This window comes from Aedes aegypti, chromosome 1 (genome assembly GCF_002204515.2).
Source record: "Aedes aegypti strain LVP_AGWG chromosome 1, AaegL5.0 Primary Assembly, whole genome shotgun sequence".
Classification (NCBI taxonomy): domain Eukaryota; kingdom Metazoa; phylum Arthropoda; class Insecta; order Diptera; family Culicidae; genus Aedes; species Aedes aegypti.
In genome coordinates this window covers 22671773-22691520 of record NC_035107.1, presented here as the reverse complement: position 1 = coordinate 22691520, position 19748 = coordinate 22671773, and the positions used below count along the sequence as shown (strand labels likewise).

Here is a 19748-nt window from a genome sequence, read left to right as displayed (position 1 = left end):
TTAGGAAAGCTTCCTAGCAACTGCTCAGATTCTCGGACGCATAAGTAGTCGAAAAGTTTCAACAGACAGACCGAAGGAAAATCGATATCCGCCGCCTTTTTCCCGCATACGGTAACCGCTGTGTAATGTTCTGCGAACCGAACGACGGATGGAACAACGAACAAGGGCTGCGGGAAAAACGAGTGCGTACCGCAAGCGCCCATCCCGCCATCGAGCCTCCCACCACCCGGTTGGCAATTATTGTCGTTTGATGTTTACTCGCTGTTGCGCCTACTTCGATAAATCACTTATGGGCTTTTTTTTGTAACGGTGAACTACTGTTCTTATGTTTCGTTTAACAATCGTACCGTTTTGATTCATATTACTGACAGCTTTTAATTCCGGACACTCTACTTTGTATGGGAAACATTTCACACGAAATGTTTCAATTTTTGCCGTTCGAAAGTTCACAATTTCGAGGCTCGTTTTAATAAGCTATTTTGATAAATATCTATGCAAATTTATAATGCACAACTGCCTTAGACGTCTCTTTAGTGGTTTAACAATTTCATTTGATGATTTGATTTTTCTAATAATGATTTTCATTAGATGTCCGGAATTCGAATCAAAGTGTCCGGAATATGAGGCAAAAGAGAGGACTCGCCCGGAATAAGAATCATCAAAAGGCTATACATTTCGATTTATTTAAAATTATTCAAGTTGCGGAAGCATATTCTTTATCCACGATTTGAAAGTAAGGGCTTCCGGCGCTCGATAACGCTGAGGAATCATACAGAATGATTTATTTTGAATGCTCTATGCTGTGCTATACTTCACTGAGGCCTTAAGTGTACGTAATATGAATCAAAACGGTACCTTGTGGCGGGGTGGTGAACCATCCTGAAGGCAGCCTTAAATCATTGGTTTTGAATATGCAGGACCTTACGGATTTGAAACAGTATTTTTCATATTTGAAGGATTTAATAAGAATTTCCCTATAAAATTTTGGAGGATTACCCGAAGGAATTCTGGAGAAATATACGAGGAAATTCCGAAAAATTCACCGAAAGAATTTATTGAGGTAACTCCAGAGAATTTCTCATGGAAACTCCGGACATTTCCCGAGAATATTTTGAGATAAATTCCTAAGGCAATTCCAGAGAATTTGTCAAGGAAACTCAGGACTATTTCCTGAGGATACTGCGGAAAACTTCTCGAGGAAGCGTCGGAGAAAGTCGGAGGTAATTCCGGAAATTCACAAGGGAATTCCGGAGACTTCCGGGAGGAAATTTCTGGGTACTTGCTAAAGAAATATCTAATAATTTTCCGACGAAATTCAGAAAAGTTCAGGCAAATTTCCAATAGACGTTCAGAACAATTTCTAAAAAAAAGGGTCGAATTTCCCGGGGAAATTCAAGAGAATGCCACGGGTAAATTCAGGGGAATTTCATGGGTAAATTAAGGAGCGTTTCATGAGTAAATTCAGGAGAATTTCACGGAGAAATTCTAGATAAATATCATGATAAATTACCGAAAAATATTAGAAGAAAAATCCGGGAAAATTTTCAGGGAAAAGCCAGGAGGATTACTAGTAAGAATTCAGGAGAATTTCCTGTGAGAAATCAATATAATTTTCTATGAAAAACCAACAAAATTCCTCGTGGAGAATAAGGATAATTTTCTATACAAATTCAAGAGAATTTTCGCTAAATATTAAGGAGAAACTCACGTGAAAACTTCTCGGGTAAATTGAGCAGGATTTTCCGTGGACATTTAAAATAATTTTCCAGTAACATTTTGAGAGAACTTCCCGAAGAAATTCAGGTAAGCTTTCATGAGGACATTCAAGAGAATTTCCCCAGAAAATTAAAGAGAATTTCCCGAGGAATTTCTGAAAATTTTCCCGATGAAATTCAGGTGAGCTTCCTGAGGAGATTAAGGAAAATTTAACTTTGAAATCCAGGAGATATTTCCGTGGAAGCTCAGAAATTTTGCAGAATTTCTCAAGGATTTTTAAGAGAATTTTCCGAAGAAATTCAGGAAAATTCCTCGTATAAATTTCCCGAAGAAACTCAGGATAATTTCCGAGGAAAATCATTTCCGGTAGACATTTAGGAAAAATTTACAAGGAAATTCAAAAGAACTTTCCGAGGAAAATCAGGAGAAATGCAGAAAAATTTCACAAGAAAATTCATGAGGATTTTCCGAGAAAATTCAGAGAAATTTTTCCGAGTGAATTAGGAACAGTTTCCCGAGAAAATCCAGAACAATTTGTCGAAGATCAGATGAATTTTCCGATGAAATTCAGAACAATTTCCCGTAAAAACTCAGCACAATATCCCGAGGAAATTCAGGAACAATTTCTCGAGGCAATTCAAGAGGATTTTCCGAGGAAATTAATAACAATTTTCCAAAGAATAAGAAACAAGAGAATTTTCCGAGGAAATTTGGAAGAATTTCCCGAGGAAAGTCAGCAGAATTTCCTCGGAAAAAGGGACGAATTTACCGCGGACATTTTGGAGCTATTCCTCGTCTACATAAAACATAAATTTGCATGGAAATTGTAGAGAATTCAATTCAATTTTGATTTAAATTTTGAATTAAAAATTCAAATCTTAGGGCACTATTTTGAAAGTAGAGTCGAGCAAAATGGCTCGATTGGAGTCACTGCACTGTCAACTGTCAAAAAATTGCTCGACTCGGCTCTGGCAATCCAAATCCAGTCCAAAACTAATCCTAATCTAATCCAATCCAAATCTAATCCAAAAACAATCCAAATGCAATTTAAATCCAATCCAATCCAATCCAATCCAATCCAAATCCAATCCAAATCCAATCCAAATCCAATCCAAATCCAATCCAAATCCAATCCAAATCCAATCCAAATCCAATCCAAATCCAATCCAAATCCAATCCAAATCCAATCCAAATCCAATCCAAATCCAATCCAAATCCAATCCAAATCCAATCCAAATCCAATCCAAATCCAATCCAAATCCAATCCAAATCCAATCCAAATCCAATCCAAATCCAATCCAAATCCAATCCAAATCCAATCCAAATCCAATCCAAATCCAATCCAAATCCAATCCAAATCCAATCCAAATCCAATCCAAATCCAATCCAAATCCAAACCAAATCCAAACCAAATCCAAACCAAATCCAATCCAAATCCAATCCAAATCCAATCCAAATCCAATCCAAATCCAATCCAAATTCAATCCATATTCAATTCAAATCCAATCCAAATCCAATCCAAATCCAATCCAAATCCAATCCAAATCCAAACCAAATCAAATCCAATTAAATCCAATCCAAATCCAATCCAAATCCAGTCCAAATCCAATCCAAATCCAATCCAAATCCAATCCAAATCCAATCCAAATCTAATCCAAATCCAATCCAAATCCAATCCAAATCCAATCCAAATCCAATCCAAATCCAATCCAAATCCAATCCAAATCCAATCCAAATCCAATCCAAATCCAATCCAAATCCAATCCAAATCCAATCCAAATCCAATCCAAATCCAATCCAAATCCAATCCAAATCCAAATCCAATCCAAATCCAATCCAATTCAATCCATATTCAATTCCAAATCCAATCCAAATCCAATCCAATCAATCCAATCCAAATCCAATCCAAATCAAATCCAATTAAATCCAATCCAAATCCAATTCCAAATCCAATCCAAATCCAGTCCAAATCCAATCCAAATCCAAATCCAAATCCAATCCAAATCCAATCCAAATCCAATCCAAATCCAATCCATCCAATCCAAATCCAATCCAAATCCAATCCAAATCCAATCCAAATCCAATCCAAATCCAATCCAAATCCAATCCAAATCCAATCCAAATCCAATCCAAATCCAATCCAAATCCAATCCAAATCCAATCCAAATCCAATCCAAATCCAATCCAATCCAATCCAATCCAATCCAAATCCAATCCAAATCCAATCCAAATCCAATCCAAATCCAATCCAAATCCAATCCAAATCCAATCCAAATCCAATCCAAATCCAATCCAAATCCAATCCAAATTCAATCCATATTCAATTCAAATCCAATCCAAATCCAATCCAAATCAAATCCATTTAAATCCAATCCAAATCCAATCCAAATCCAATCCAAATCCAATCCAAATCCAATCCAAATCCAATCCAAATCCAATCCAAATCCAATCCAAATCCAATCCAAATCCAATCCAAATCCAATCCAAATCCAATCCAAATCCAATCCAAATCCAATCCAAATCCAATCCAAATCCAATCCAAATCCAATCCAAATTCAATCCAAATCCAATCCAAATCCAATCCAATCCAAATCCAATCCAAATCCAATCCAAATCCAATCCAAATCCAATCCAATTTCAATCCATATTCAATTCAAATCCAATCCAAATCCAATCCAAATCCAATCCAAATTCAATCCATATTCAATTCAAATCCAATCCAAATCCAATCCAAATCAAATCCATTTAAATCCAATCCAAATCCAATCCAAATCCAATCCAAATCCAATCCAAATCCAAATCCAAATCCAAATCCAATCCAAATCCAATCCAAATCCAATCCAAATCCAATCCAAATCCAATCCAAATCCAATCCAAATCCAATCCAAATCCAATCCAATCCAAATCCAATCCAAATCCAAATCCAATCCAAATCCAATCCAAATCCAATCCAAATCAAATCCAATTAAATCCAATTAAATCCAATCCAAATCCAATCCAAATCCAATCCAAATCCAATCCAAATCTAATCCAAATCCAATCCAATCCAAATCCAAATCCAATCCAAATCCAATCCAAATCCAATCCAAATCCAATCCAAATCCAATCCAAATCCAATCCAAATCCAATCCAAATCCAATCCAAATCCAAATCCAATCCAAATCCAATCCAAATCCAATCCAAATCCAATCCAAATCCAATCCAAATCCAATCCAAATCCAATCCAAATCCAATCCAAATCCAATCCAAATCCAATCCAAATCCAATCCAAATCCAATCCAAATCCAAATCCAATCCAAATCCAGCCCAAAGCCAATTCAAATCCAATCCAAATCCAAATTAGACCTAAAGCCTATCCCGATCCAAGTCAATTCAAACTTGAATCAATCCAAATCCAATCTAAATCTAATCTAAATTCAATCCAAATTCTATACAAATCCAATACAGATTAAATCCAAATCCAATCAAACCCCAATCCAACTACAAATCCAAATTCGACTCCATTCAAATACAATATAATACAAATCCATTTCAGGGCCAAATGGAATGTCCAAATCAAATTTTTATTCAATATTTCTAGATGCACAATGAATGAACATAGGTATACTGGTAGTTGTGCTAGTTTTTAGTTGCTTCCTTGTAATTTTATCCACTGTTACAAAGCCATTTCTTTCATCTCGCGAAAACTTTTGAAATTTAATTTAAATTTACATGTCTCGGTTAATCAAAACCCGTAAAAACTTTTCCTTTGCGTCGAGATGGCCGTTCCATCCGACCACGTGTCCGTATAAAACAGGCATCGCAGCACAGTAGCAGGCTGGCAAAGTTTGCTACAATCATCCCAAAGATATGGATCGATGATGGATAAAATACAAAGAAACTTTCTCATCGCTTAATTTATTTGTGCTTATTCTGCGCGGCGTGTGACACGAGTCGAATGAGGTGACAATTGTCGACTCGCTAACATTGGATTAACATTAGTCGTCTCACGTCACTCGCGATTAGACCGACTCGTCTCGATTCACACGCCGCGCAGAATAAGCACAATTGTCACGCCCTAATGTACTAATAATATTTTCAGCTTCAAAATAAATTTAAAACGGAATTTTACACCTTTTTCACATTTGGCATTGAAATGTCAAGCATAATCCGAAAACCGTTGATCCATAACTCCAAACAATACCATAGTTGTGAACCAACAAACTGTTATAGTGTTCTTCTATTTATATTATGAGAACTTCAATAATAATAATCTTCTTTTCTAACTGATCCACATCTGTTGGATAGACAAATACATGACCATACAATTTATCCCCAAACGAAACCTTCAGTTGATTCATAACTGTGGGATGACTGTATTACATATTTAGTTGTTCCTCGCCCACTTGGATGATTCAATTCCTTTAACAACTGCATTCACCATTGCTCTTGGGAATAGAATCCTACAATATTAAAACATACAAACGTGGGTGCTGTGATACACGAGACAAATTCGACGAAAATCGTCTATCTTGCGGATCTCAATTAATTTAATTATGAAAAGTATGCCTCACATCCTTTATGACAAAATTGCATTGCATTGTATGCAAATTAGTTTTTTAATTGTGTTGGTTGAAGCTGTATATGGCGAACAGTTATGAAACCAGAGGATTTTTCCTCCTGTGGATCATAATCAAATATAAATACGGAACTTTTTCCTCACTCAGAAGTTTGGTTTATCCGTTTTATCTGAGTAAAAAGTTGTTTATATCATCAAGCTTCTATCAACTGATTTCACTGAAGGCAAATAATACCGAGGAAATGTGTACTTTCAATTTGTGCCACACTGACACACATGTGCACGATGTTATCTCTCTCCAAGTTTTGCAATAGAAAACCATCAGAACTCGAGTCGAGTCAAACGACCGGTTGCTTTGTTTTTCAGACTCCCACACAAAACGTCACCGTCAATTGTTTGCGATTCATGTGTCATCGTCCCGTATGCTTCATTGTTGCTTATGCCAGCTGGTGGCTGCTTCAACAGCATAACCAAATGGAAAACTTTCCATTCCTCATGTTTAACTCGAATCAGCAACCAGCGAGCTTTCCATTTCCACTAACCGGTCCATGTTAAGTGACACGTACAATAGGACCGTTTTTCACTCACACCCACGCAAGAAACAGAAAAGCATCTCCATTCTCGAGTGAACGCAAAGCGAAACGGCCGCAAAGAAAAAATAACTGGAATTTAGATGGGGCAGCATGGTAGTTTAACTCTATGAAGAGGATAAATTGCGGGCAATCGAGTTTCCAGGGTGATGGCGACGCCGTCTGTGTGTTTAGATATACGATGGAAAGGCGCCGGGAAGCTCCTTCCGGGAACTGTGGCAATCTAAGCAGGCAATTACGTAATCCATATCCATTGTCGGTCAGAACGAATAGATCTAGTATCCGGCTGCTATCCTTTAACCATAAGAAAGTGTTTTTTTTTATTATAATTACACAGCGTAACAAAAATGTCTCAAAGATTAATTTATGTGTCTCTAGTGGATTTGGGGTCGCTGAATCTGATGCCGTTCTCAGAAATGTCCTGCACGTCACAATTTTTAGCTGCAGATCGCCAAAGTTGTATGAAACACTGGTTAAACCTTCCTAATGCATTAAGAAAAAGTTACACATTATGCATTAAGGGTCAAAGATGACCCATGGCTTTAAGGGGCCTATTTTGTAAATCGAGTAGATTCATGTGACTCGTCTATATTCATTGTCGATCAAAGCAAGCATGCATATTTCAGATGTCACCCGTCGACTCCCATAGTAATCCAGTCACATAGAGTGATAACTGTCGAAAAACTCGAGTGACAGTGCTGAATCGAGCAAATTTTTCGGTCGACAGTGACTCCAGTCGAGTCATTTTGATCGACTCGACTTATAAAATAGACCCCTAAACTGCCCATAAAGGCATAACTGTCCCATATTGAAATAGTAGGCATTAAGAAAATTGCGCTCGAAGTTTGAGTTCTGTATAATTCATGTTCATAATTCATAATTTTCATAATTTTCTAGTACATTTATGCATGCCATATTTATTGAGTACCACCGCAAAGTAAACTCATTTTGATTCTATTGATCAGCATAAAATATAATCTTGAACACAACCCACGTTTTGCAGTTGATATTCGAGTTGAAAGTTCATATAGAGACTGTTATGCCTTTATTTTTCAATATGGGACTACACCAGCTTCATATTTTCCGCAACTTTTCCGAACAAAGTGTGTTAATTTTTATATGCATAGTAAAGTACATATTAAAACATGAATGTTGCGATGAAAAAAAGTGTTGGTTCGAAAATCCATATAGGACAGTTATGCTTTTATGGGCAGTAAAACGCTCTCAAAAATCCATGTTTGAACCGATTTTGGTTCTTTTAGCTTTATATGAAAGATATGGAACTCAAGAATGGAACCCTGGAAATTGTTTGTCAGTATGGCCATTCTGGGCACAAGGGAACCTGGAACCTGTTTCAGAACGAATTGGCGTATATCATATTCAGCAGTTCATACACATGTATATAACGACGGTTCAAATTTTCATGGTTTTTCATTCCGATTTACAAGAGCACCAAGAGGACCAACATTTAGATTTGGCCGGTATTTCGGAGTATTCCGGAACCGGTTCCGCTAGGGTGTGATGTGGACATTTTCAGACCATCATATACACCCTCATTCTTGTTTACGGCGTATCCAACTTTCGATCGAATCCTCTTCGTTCGAATCCACGGCCCACTTGATTTTGCTGGCGTAAACGAGAATGCAAAACGGTTTTCGATCGAAAGAGCATTCGAACGTAAACAAGAATAGGGGTGAAACATATCTCCAGAGGTTCTTCCAGAGAATTATCCAGGAATTATTTCGAAAATTCCTTCACGAATAATCTCTGCCGTAATTCTTACAGCAATTTCTTCCCTGGGGCTTTTGCCAGAGATTTCTCCAGGAAGAAATATTGTTTTCCATGATACATTTTAGACCAGTTTTGATAGGGCTCTTGATAGGCTGAATATCTTAGCAATTCCTCCTGGAGTTTGTCCAGGGATTCGATAAGCAATTCTTCCTAGGATTCCTGCAAACAATATTTACAGGCATTTAATTTGGTCATATCGGTCTATTTTACTTGAAGTAAGAGGGAGCATGGAGAAGAAAGCAATGCATACTAGATGGATAGGTACCGTAAAGGAACGGCGAGAGAAATTGGATTAGATGTTGAAGAGGGCATACCATATAGAACAGTATTACTTGAAACGTCCTTCTTTTTGGCTAACGTCCCCTATGGGAACGGCTTGGCGTGTTGTTCGAATAACACTACCAAGACAGCCAATACATTTACAGGGATTCCTTTGGAGATTTCGCAAGGAGTTTCTGCAAGAATGTCTCTAGTGATTACTAAAGTAATTTTTTTACTGGGATTCTTCCAGGAGTTTCTCCCAGAAATCTTCCAAGATCTGTTCCAGGAATTCTTTCAGGAAAGCTGCGGAATTTCTCCAGATAATTTTTAAGCGATTTTTTCTGGTATTCTTTCAGAGATTCCTCTAGAAAATCAAGGATTCTTGCAGGGAATCTTCAAGGCAACACTTTTTTTATGAATGGATTGTTAGAGTATGTTAATGTTCATATCTTCAAGGTTTCCCCCAGGAATTTCTCTAAGAGTTATACTATATTATTATTAAAATTCATTGGCTTTTTTCGGTGAATACAATATCTATACTCAGAGTGAAAGGGAGTAACGAAAGTAACCAACGATCGATAGAATTGTTACCTACGCCGAACAATATAGTTAACAGGTCGAGGCGACAAATTTTTGCCTGTCTAGTGTTAGTAGTGACCAACACTACAACATCTAGCCGTTCAAGACCAGGACGTTAGGCAACGATTTGTCGTTTCGATTGTGTTGTTCACACATATGGCCCTCTGTTAAAACAAATTTTCAACTTCTATTCATTTCTCTCGTCGCTCGCTTGCGATTCTATCCATCTTGTCATTTCATTACTTTCGTTACTCCCTTTCACTCTGAGTATAGATATTGTATTCACCGAAAAAAGCCAATGAATTTTAATAATAATAAAGTCATGCGGTGATTAAACCTTATAAATGAAGAGTTATACTAGGACATTTTGTTTCAATGGTTACTCAAGATCTAGTGATTTCTTCAGAATTTTCTCTGATGATTCCTCCACGGAAACATACAAAGATATCTCCAAGTAGTCCTCTCAAGATGCTGCCAGGAATTATTCCGAAAATTTCTTCTTGGATTCCTCCCTGGATTACTCCAGGGATTCTACCAGGAATTTTTACAGGTGTTTCTCAACTTACAAATTCCTCAAGAATTTCTTGGAGGAATTCTCCCAGAGTTACCACAAGGACATGAATTATTTTAATAATTTCTTCAGACTAACTGGGCCTCGTTCTGAACCACCAACAGGGATTCCTCTAAGAGTTCTTCTTGAAATTCCTTCAGTGATTCTCCTATGAAATCCTGCAGGAATTTAGTCATACATTATGCTAAGAACTACTTCAAGTATAATTTTACGAAAATCTCTACAAATATTCCTCCAGTAAATGCTCTACATTGATTTTTTTGGTAAATCTCTTCATGGAATCCTCCAAAGATTTCTTTTGGGATTTCTTGAAGAATTATTCCAGGGATTTCTCCAGAAGAGTCAAAACAGGGGCTACAGGGTTTTTGTTTCCAGGGATTTCTCTACAAATTCTACCAGCATTCATCGTGGGACACCTCCAAGGATTCCCCAAAAATCCTCCAGAAGCCCTCTAGAAATTCCTACAGGAGTATCTCTAGATGCTCATCCAGGGATTTCTCTAGTAAAACCTCTACAGCGATTCCTGCAGGGATTTCTTCAGCTTTTTCAACAGGAATATCACAAAGTATTGCTTTAAAAAAAAATCTTAATGATTTTCTCTAGAAATTTTCCAAGGATGGGCTGGTAGACAATCAACTGCACATTTTAATGAAATATGCTTTTCGTCTACGCAGTCTTTATTATAAAAAAAGCCGGTAAAAAAAATAAACAGCGGAGCCAAAAAGCATAGTTTATGTTCCAGGGATTTTTTCATGAATTCATCTAGAGAATTCTTCTGAGAATCCCTCGATTGGCTCTTGCAAGAATTACTTCAGACATTTTTCCAGGAATTCAACCGGGGATTCTTCAAGGGATTACTCTATTTTTTTCTAGAATTACAACGCATTTATCCGCATCGACCAAGGAGTGCGGGTTCAATTCCCGCTTCAGTTAGGAAAACTTTTCGTCAGGAACGTGTTTGGATTGTGAATTTTTTTTAAGGTTTCTCCAGGGATTGCTTTAGGAATCTTTTCAGGACCTCATCTAAGATTTTTCTTTTAAACATCTTCTTGAAAAAAGGAGTTCCAAGAGGAATCTTTAAAAAAAAATGCAGATGAAATTCAGGATGAATTATTATTCATTTTGATGAAATCTCTGGAGGAATTCATGCGTAAATCTATGTAGGAATTTATATAGGATTCTCGAAGAACTGCCCGGAGGAGTTTTTGGAGGCCCAGAACGAGTATCTAAAGAAATTTGAAGGGGAATTCCTGGAAGATTACCTGAAAAAATCCTTAGAAGAATTCATGTAGCGATTTCCTGGATGCATGCCTGAGGGAATTCCTAAAGTAAACTTTTGAGGAATCCCTATAGAAATTCAAGAAGTTATTTATTGTAGAATCCCTAGATGAATTTCTCCAGGAGAATTTCGGGAGCAATCCCGGAGGAAGTCTCAGGAATAATTCGTAGAAGAATCTCGAGAAGACTACCCGAGAATATTCTGGAGAAACAAATGGAGAAATATCTGGAGTAATGCTTCAAGAAATCGTTGTATTGTAACTTGGAGAAAGCCTTAAAGACATCACTGCATAAATCCTTGTAGAAATATTCCTGGAGGAATGCTAAGAAGAGTCCCCGACCAGATAGATGAAACAAGATTATAACAGTTTTGCTCTTATATGATTTTATTATAAGACCAGTTGTTATAAAACATATACCGTTAGTAGAATATCTTCTTCTTTCTGGCGTTACGTCCCATCTGGGACAAAGCCTGCTTCTCAGATTAGTGTTCTTATGAGCACTTCCACAGTTATTAACTGAGAGCTTTCTTTGCCGATTGACCATGTTTGCATGTGTACAGGGGATAGGCAAAATGATTGAGATAGGCAAAATTTTGCCTAAATTCAAATGCTCATAACTTTATGAAAAATTGATGAAATTGGATGCATCCGGAAGCATCCGACGGCAAATTTGGTCTACTTTTAGGAACTTGCTTGGCCATGCATATTGGCCACTGGATACCGGAGATGTTCCGGATCTTCCGAGGTCATGTCTAAATGTCATTTTTTCTGTCGCTTGTATTTTTGAGCGGTGTAAAGTTGGATAGATGTTTACTATTTTCCTAGAAACTAGAACTAATAGGAGGTTGAATGCCGCCGGACGCATCAAGATTGGTTCGAAATCTTCAGAAATATGACCATTTCCGTAAAATGGTTCCGGAAAACATGGTCAGTCATGTTTGTATTCCCAATTATGTAAATACTATCCGGAACTATATCCAAGTGGGCGCTAAACTCAAAAATGATGTTTCCAGCAACATATCCAGAACCATTAGATGTATAGTCCACTTTATAGAAGGTTCCAGGTGCCCTGGGGGAAGTGGTCAACATATCTGGAACCATATCAATATGCGCATCAAACTTCATGATTTTCAAAGGTTATTCTTGCCGAAGCATTTCCAGCATCACCGGCTGCTATGACGACTCTATAGAAGGTTCCAGGTGCCCCCGGGGATGTGGCCAATTCAAAACATGCCCGAAAGCACATCAGTATGTATAAACAGCAAGATTTTTGAAGGCTATGCTACAAGAAGCATTTACAGAGCAACATATTTATATAACCACTGCATAATAGTTTCCATGGGCTCTGGGGGATGTGGTTATGTTCCGAATTGGCCACATCTCTAGGAGCCCATGGAATCTACTATAGTGTGGTTATTTCATCTTGTGGTTCTGAAAATGCTCCTCATCCTCCAAGTCACATGGATCCTACTGTTCATGGTAGAAGGTGATTCTTAACATGGGAACGGCCAAATTGGCCAAATCCCCCGGGCACCTGGAACCTACTATAAAGTAGTCATGGCAGCCGGTGGTGCTGGAAATTCTTCGGATAGCATAAGCTTTGAAAACCATGAAGTTTAATGCCCATATTGATATGGTTCCAAATTAATCCAGATTCCTAATTGACCACTTCCCCCAGGGCACCTGGAACCTTCTATAGAGTGGTCTATGTATCTAATGGTTCTGAATATGCTGCTGGAAACATTTTTTCTAAGGTTGGTGCTCACTTGGATATAGTTCTGGGTAATATTTACATAATTAGAAATACACACATGACTGACCATGTTTTCCGGAACCATTTTACGGAAATGGTCATATTTCTGAAGATTTCGAACCAATCTTGATGCGTCCGGCGGCATTCAACTTCCTATTAGTTCTAGTTTCTAGGAAAATAGTAAAAATCTATCCAACTTTACACCGCACAAAAATACAAGCGACAGAAAAAATGATATTTAGACATGACCTCGGAAAATCTGGAACATCTCCGGTGTCCAGTAGCCAATATGCATGGCCAAGCAAGTTCCTGAAACTAGACCAAATTTGCCGTCGACTGCTTCCAGATGCATCCAATTTCATCAATTTTTCATAAAGTTATGAGCATTTGAATTTAGGCAAAATTTTGCCTATCTCAATCATTTTGCCTATCCCCTGTATATCGTGTGACAGGTACGAAGAACTTTATGCCATGGGAATTGAGAAAATTTCCTTTACGAAAAGATCCTCGACCCTCAGCACGGTCATGCTGAATAGCTGCGCGTTTACCGCTACGGCTATCTGGGCCCCTCAAATATAGAATATAACAAATCCTATTAAAATTATACCAATATGATTACAAAACGTGTTATCGACTTTTCACAACAAAACAGCATTATTGCAAATTTTGTTATTGTTCATAAATTTAGATGTTATTTACAACCAACTTACACATGTAATGTAAGAAATATAACAAATGTCATGTAATTAATCTGATACAGAAAATGTGACAAGTTAAAAACAAAGCCATCTTGACAAAGTTATATGAACTTCTGTTAATTTAACAGCTTTTGTTACAATATGTCATAATCTTGTTATGTGATTCTAGACGGGTGTCTGAGAAGCCTGAGTGGTAGTAAGTAATATCTGAAAAATTTCCTCGAGGAATCGTTCGAGAAATTCCTGGAGAAATTCTAGTTAAAATTTAACTGGAGGAACCACTGGAGACATTCCCGCAGTAAGTCTTGGCGAAATCCCTGTACAAATATCCCTGCAGAAATTCCTGGAATAATCCTTGGAAAAATCTCTGGAGGAACTTCTGGCAATATTCCTGATGGAATTGCTGGTATTTCTGGAGTTCTATCGGAAACGGTCTGGTAGCGAACAAAATTTTTTTCTTGGAGAAATCTCAGGGTAACCGCTTGTGGAACCCATGGAAAAATCGCTGTAAGGATTACAGTAGAGATTATCTTGGATCTTATGGCTCCTGCACATAAGGCTGCAGCACGTGCACAGAATGCAATCAGTGGATTACAACAAAATTGCATCACAATTATATCAAGATTTATTAAAAATATCAAATTTTATTTCATTTTTGTTCGTGCACGTTGAGTTCTAACAATGTCCTTACATAATTAAAACAAAATCAGTTATAATAACGAAGGCTATTTCAAATTTGTTTAAATTTATAACATAATCATAAACCAAATCGTGATAAAAAATCTGAGGGAAGTTACTTATACATGTGCGCTTTTATTCATGTAAAAAACATTACAAATTTTGTTATTATTAAGTTATGAATAAAGACAAACTGAGTTATATTTTTGTTTGATTTGAAACATAATAAGTTACATTTTTGTTTAAATTATATTATATTTTGTTTCAATTTTGTTTAGTATAGAGGAAATTGTATTGAATTTTTTGTTATTTTATCTACTACCGACCAGTGGATTACAACAATATTGTAGCACGATTATATCATAATTTATTACAAATATCAAATTTGGTTTCATTTTTGCTAGAAGTACTTTGAATTCATGGAAGAAATTTAAACATAATTGAAACAAAACCATATTAACAAAATCTGCTTCAAATTTGTTACTAGTTAGAACATAATTATAACACATTTTTCATAAAATTTGTGAAAGCAATTGCTTATAACAAATTTTGCTATAATTCAGCAATGGAAAATTACAGAATGAGTTATATTTGGGTTTGATTCGAAACATGAGTTACACTTTTGTTTGAATTATAACATATTTTGTTTCAGTTTAGTTTAGTTTAGAGTAAATTGTGTTATAATTTTTATTATTTTAACTACTAATCATTAAAAATTATAACATGCTTTTTTAAAAAAAGAAACGCGCTAACGGAATAGCAAAATCTGTTTCAACTCTGTTGTAATCCACTGGTCAGGTTACTCTAGCTTTTACTGTATACCTCCCTTGTTCTCTGGTCCGTTCAAAATCCAGTTATGCTGAGTTGACTGTATTATCATTTTTTTTTTCTAATTTAGCCGTAGCGGAAATGATATTCTAATATCATGTTTTTATGTTTGGGAAGCACAGCGGTAAACACGCAGCTTCTCAGCTAGACCAAACTAAGGGGCATGGGTTCGAATCCCACCGAACGAGGATCTTTCCGGGTTGGAAATTTTTTCGACTTACCAGGTATACAATATCATCGTGCTTGCCAAGCGAAATACAGTATTGGACAAAACATTTGCAAATTTTTCGATTTTCCATACAAAATGACCAACTTTGGTAAGCTATATCTCGGTTATTTATGGACCGATTTGAATGAAATTTTGGCAGAAGATCAGACATTACTTGAATTTCAACATATATTTTTGGGTGATTTTTCCAATCACAAGTTTAAGAGCAGTAACGGTATGACTAAAGTGAATTTTTGACGATTTTTTATAAATGACATAACTAAACACGTTGAAGATATAGCTTCATGGTATCTTCTGCAAAGTTGTAGATTTTAACAAGATGAACAAGTTTGCTGAAGACAGATCGTTGCTCTTTTTGCATTTATTCATCAATAACAAGTCCGTGTCCAACTGCTTCAGGAAGCTGGCTATTTCAACCCATGACGGTTAAGGGCTACCCACCGGGGATCGAAACTGCACGGTATGGATTATCATTTCACTTATGCTGATCATGCATCAAGATAGGCCAAGAAATTACTTGTCAGCAGCGATTCAGGCTTAAATTATCAAAACGGATATCGACACGGCGCCTAATTATGTGATAAAAAGATTTGCTTTCTGAAGTGATTATTTTGATTATTTTAAAAAATACGTGATAGTGGAAGTATTGGCTGGAAGAACAATTAAGGCATTCTGAAGTTAACTCGCAGCAGAACTACTCTATGGATGTGGCAAGCAGAAGATGAAGAGCTGCAGTTTTGGTGAGAAGTTTCCAATGGATCGATACACGAGTTCACTATTTGACGCGGTGCCGTGTTATTTACGTGACCATGGCAACTAGTGTATTCGGCACCGCTCAAACGTCAAATAGTGAACTCGTGCATCGGTCCATATGTACTTTTTTTCATCGCAGTGATCTGGCACCACAGACAGCGTGGAAGTTTCATTCTGCAGCGGAACGGTATATCTCGATTAACGTTCAACGCTCCGTCATCGTAATCATCGTCATCATCAAAACTTCAAAAGCAGTTTTTCTGTTCAAAACTAAAAATTATTCGATGAAAATGTGTTCACTGTGTTCCGGTTGGAGAATAGAATACAGTGAACACATTTATCCGTGAATGTTCTTGATTTTGAACGAAAAAAACTGCTTTTGAAAATTCCGAAGTCAATGACGGATCCTGCCCCCTTAACTCGTGAAAGGGTCTTGGAGGCCATTTGTAGGCAGGCATGTGATGAATAAATAAAGCGTAGCATGGTCACTCACATCAATAGCTTAGCTTAGCTTAGCTTAGACAGACTACACATATCAATGGTTGCTATTCCGTGATTGACCGAAGTCAGTGAAAATGCAGAAAGAATCAACTAGAAGTTCGGCTGGGATTGGCCATAATCTTCTTCAGTGTGCATAATTCAGTGCCTCTATTTATACAGGGTCAATAACGGCGCCGGCCACGTCCTTGCAGTCAGGTGGGATTGGGGGAAGGAATGTTAGTGTGTAACCTTTGCTTTTTGGAGACCGTGTTTGCCTCTGCATCTCCACAAAGGTTACTGGGAGGGATGTTTGTTAATGGGGAGGATCGTTGGGTCATAGGATTCACTTTGATAAGCGATTAGACCATGATAAACAATGATATGTGAGATATATACATGCTTATTTGTAAATATAGTATTTTCATTTGATATGAACAATTTCTATGTAGTGGAAAATTATGCCGACACTTGAGGTGACGAACCATTCAAAGTTTGTTGAACAAATACCTAAATGTAACATTCCTACAGCTGTCAGGACGAAAGCATGTGTTATTATATTTTACTCATTTGAAAAGAAACAAAAAACTCGATTGGTTGGGACATCATAGAACACTCTTATTCTTATGCCGACACTTACAGTGGCGAACCATCCAAAGTTTGTTGAATAAAGTGAACCTTTCGCAAGTCTACACTTGTAGTGTCGAACCGTTCAAAGTTTTTTTTAATTACAAAAATAAAGGTATATAAGAGGTGTTCTGAAAAAAAAAAAATGTTAAACATAAATAAATCATGAATCAGAGTTTGTGTCGACACTCACAGTGACGAACCATCCATAGTTTGTTGAAAAATCATATTTACATCCCACCATTGTAACGATTGAATGTGCAGTCATACATATTTTATAGATTGGAAATAGTAGCATGAAACGAGCTCACCAATTGATCCGTTATCCTTGACTGAGCAGCCACAATCCACTTTCGGCTTCACTCGTTTGCTCGGCTATAAAAAAGCACTCAGGAAAAAAAAAAATAAGCGCGCGACCCAAAAAGAATAAAAAAAAACTGTTCGGGCTTTCCTGACGCACTGCCCAGGAGCAAGCGTCAAGGTCGAAGGATCAAACAGAACTAACCGATCGCGGCACTTTTTCAGTTACTCCAACCGAACTCACCGATCACGCCACTTTTTCACTTATTAGACGAACGCGCGACATGTTTGATCCTGCCCTCGTCGCCACTATGGCTTATCAGGTGGCCAATAATCAAAAAAGTGATGTGCCCCAAATTTCAATTCTTGTTCACCATTTAATTGTAAACATGTCTGCTAAGAAATCCCCAAAATATTAGGGCATGATTTGCATTGCACACTCAGATATGAGGTGCCAAAGTTGAGCCTAGGGAGAAAAACTTGTTTTTATTAACAAAAACTATGGTTTACTCAAATGAATATAACTTTTTTTCTATAATACTTAAAAAAAAATGTTTTTACCCCATTTGAAAGCTTACAAAAAAGGCTTCCTAGAAACAATAAAAAATAAAAAAAAGCTTCAAAATAGTGGCTTTTATGATGCTTTTTATAAAGCGGTAAAAAAAATCGAATAAGCTTATAGTTAACACATCGAGTACTTTTTTGTCCCAAGTTGTCCCAGGCTTAAATTCAGTTCCAAGGGTACATTGAGATGTAAACTAAAGGATCGTGAAGAATTTAGCTGCACAAATTTGCACTTTTTTAATTTAAGGCTTTTTAAATTTTGCCAATATTTTTAACCATTTTCTATTGAAAACAGCTAAAAACTAATTTAGAAAATAACTGAATATCGCTAAATCATTCAGATCACCATTTCTATGTAAGTTTTAATATTTATAATGGTTTGCACAACGTTAATCGCATAAATGGCTTATATGCATTATAAGTAACAAAGTTTAATATTTCGCTATAGGCCCTATTCAAAAGTTAGTCTCGAAAACTTGTTTTTGAAAACAAAACATCAAATTTGTATCATAAAACTCATAAATACGACATGAGATGGAAAAAATATTTTTGGCCGCCAGTCTGTATGGAAACCGCCCATAGTGGTCGCTCGCCCCGGCAAAAGCCAGTGTCAAGGTCGAAAGATCAAACAGAACTCCGAATTGAAGGCAATTACACTCGCGTGCAAAAACTTGAAGCCAGCCAATAAAAGAATTGTTTTTTTTTAATGTTTTTGAATCCTCTGAGCAGAATCTTAATAGAGAAACTAGAAAGTAGATTGGGGTACCTTGTACCTTTTAATTTAGTAGCATGGTCACTCACATCAATAGACGATAAACTATGATTGTAGTCTAAATTGCAATTTTTGTAAAAAGCATTTCATTACCAGAAGGGATTTTAAAAAATTTCATTTAATTTGAAAAATATGTTTTTTTGTTGTAAATTTCTATTGCATTAGATTGGAGAATGTGTAGTAAGCACAGTGGGTGATAATTTTTGTAATCAAATGATATTCATTCGAATAATTGTTTTAAGAATGGAAAATCGAAGATTAGGCAATCCATTTTAAGGACTATAAAAGGAGTAACTGCAACTGTTGTTTCTTTTTCTACATTCATTTGTTTTTAAAGCCTAGTATCCACATCCTAAGTAGGGCGGTCAAGTACAATTTGTTGCTAATTACCAAAGTAATTTTGACAGCTGATCCAGAATGAGCGAAGTGTCACTTTTACTTGCGGAATAATTGAGCGGCACATTTTTCCGTACGGAATAGTGACAGCTCCATTTGATTTGTACAGCAGGCGTTACCAATGTTACGAAATCAGCTCTACTTGTCAACTGGATACAGCTCAAGTAATTTGAACAGCTGAAGTATTTCTTGACCATTACTTGTCCTATCCTTTTGCACAGTACTTACGAAGTGGATACCAACCATAAGATATAAATTAAAGACCATTTGGAAAGGTTGTTTTCTTTTCGTTTCAGAGAGCGAGTAACGGCGCTTAAGCCGAGGCTA

At 36.8% G+C, this 19748-nt stretch overlaps 1 protein-coding gene across 1 annotated transcript in view; it reads left to right on the top strand.

Annotated features, from left to right (window-relative positions):
- The window catches only part of LOC5567097 (uridine phosphorylase 1), a 109203-nt gene that overhangs the window by 474 nt on the left and 88981 nt on the right, over nt 1-19748 (top strand). The gene's annotated exons all lie outside the window — the stretch shown is intronic.